This window comes from Lynx rufus, unplaced genomic scaffold, assembly GCF_022079265.1.
Source record: "Lynx rufus isolate CCGP_SWC_20201006 ecotype Redwood Valley unplaced genomic scaffold, mLynRuf1.p SCAF_1, whole genome shotgun sequence".
NCBI lineage: Eukaryota > Metazoa > Chordata > Mammalia > Carnivora > Felidae > Lynx > Lynx rufus.
In genome coordinates this window covers 40,552,011-40,554,385 of record NW_025814823.1, presented here as the reverse complement: position 1 = coordinate 40,554,385, position 2,375 = coordinate 40,552,011, and positions in this window count along the sequence as shown.

Sequence of the window (2,375 nt, the reverse complement as noted above, 5' to 3'; positions counted from 1 at the left end):
GACTATACAGCAGTTGGAGTTTATGATAAATTGCAACACACAGCCAACACCAGGTTTAGCTGACCTCAGCAGGCTTCTCTGTTCCTATACAGGTCACCAGGGCAAATCAATGGTGTCCACAGGGTCTTTTGACCCTGGAGAGGCCATATTACCTCTATAAAATACACTCCAAGAAGGGGAACCACTTCTCCCCATGTGACCTAAAGGATCATCAGACCTTGCTGCCTGCTCCCGTGTCTCCATTCTGCTTCCTCTCCAGAGGACTGCCGGGTACCCACTTCTGAAAATTCAGACTCTGCACTCTGCTGTTTATAACTAACTGGTAGTACCAGAACCCTCTCCTTTTCCCCCATCAAAGGTTTTGGGGAACAGTTTTCTTGAGCAGTCCCCTGTGTATGTTTTCATTTTTTTTTTTTTTTTTTTACTCTTCCTCTCTGTCCCTCTTTCTCTCTCTAGCTACTCTCTCTTGGTCAGGGCTCCCTCCCCTCAGAAGCATCTGTGGCTCTTTTTTCCCACAAATGTACTCTCCACAGTTCCTACCTTCCATGTGTCATTTTTTTCTGTTTGTAGATGGACAGCTTTTCTCTAAGACTTATGATTGATTTCTTTGGTGTCCAGAATGGTTTGATATTTATCTAGCTGTTCAAGGGAGGAGGCAAGCTTAGGATCACCCTACTCCTCCATATCTTAACCACTGCCCTCTGCATTGTAGTTTTATTTGTGGATCACTGATGATAAGTAACGATGAGCATCTTTTCATGTGCTTTCACACATCTTTTCATGTAGCCATCTGTATGTCTTTTATGGGGAAATGTCTGTTCATGTTTTCTGCCCATGTTTTAATTGGATTATTAGCTTTTGGGTATTGACCTATATCAGTTCTTTATATATTTTGGACACTAACCAAAATGTCATTTGCAAATATCTTCTCCCATTCTGTAGTTTGAATTGTAGTTTTGTTGATTGTTTCCTTTGCTGTGCAAAAGCCTTTTATTTTGCTATAGTCCCAATAGTTTATTTTTGCTTATACTTCCCTTCCTCAGGACACATATCTAAAAAAAAGGTTCCTAAGGCCGATGTCAGAGAGATTACTGCCTATACTCTCTTCTAGGATTTTTATGGTTTCAGGTCTCACATTTAAGTCTTTAATCCATTGTGAGTTTATTTTTGTGTATGGCGTAAGATAGTGGTCCAGTTTAATTCTTTTGATGTGGCTATCCAGTTGTCCCAATACCATTTTTTTAAGAGATTTTTTCCCTCTGTATATTCATTCCTCCTTTGTTGAAGATTAACTGACCATAAAATTGTGGGTTTATTCTTGGCTTTCTGTTCTTTTCCATTGATCTAAATGTCTATTTTTATACCAGAACCACACTGCTTTAAATAATACCACTTTGTAATATAACTTGAAATTTGGAATTGTGGCACCTACAGTTTTGTTTTCCTTTTTCAAGATAGACTTATCTATTCAGAGTGTTTTGTGGCTCCATACAAATTTTAGGATTGTTTGTTCTAGTTCTGTGAAAAATAGGTATTTTGATAAGTATTGCATGAAATCTGTAGATTGCTTTGAGTAGTATAGACATTTTACCAATATTTGTTCCTCCAACCATGAGCACAGAATGTCTATTTCTTTGTGTCATCTTGGCTTTTTTTCATCAATGTTTTACAGCTCTCAGAGTACCAGTCTTTCATGTCCTTAGTTAAGTTTATCCCTAGATATTTTATTATTTTGGGTTTAATTGTAAATGAAATTGTTTTCTTAATTTCCCTTTCTGCTACCTCATTATTAGTGTATAGGAATGCAACAGATTTATGTACATTCATTTTGTATCCTGTGACTACACTAAATTCATTTATCAGTTCTTGTAATTTTTTTGGCGAGTCTTTGGGGTGTGTATGTATGTATGTATAGGTATATACGTAGTGTCATCTGCCAACAGAGATTTACTCCTTCATTACCAATGTGGATGCCTTGTATTTCTTATGTTGTCTAATTACAATGGCTATGACTTCCAATACTATGTTGAATTAAAGTGGTGACAACAGACATCCTTGTCTTGTTCCTGACATTAGAGGAGAAGCTCTCAGTTTTTCACCATTGAGTATGATGGTAGCTGTAGGTTTTTCATATAAGGCCTTTATTATGTTGAGATATGTTCCTTCTATACCTACTTTGTAGAGAGTTTTCATCATGAATGAATGTTGGTTTTGTCAAATCCTTTTTTTCAGCATCTATTGAAATGATAATACAGTTTTATCCTTTCTCTTATTGATATGACATACCATGTGCTGATTGTTTTGTGAATATTAAACAACACTTGCATCACAGGAATAAATCCCAGTTAATTGTGGTATATCACTTTGTTAAATGT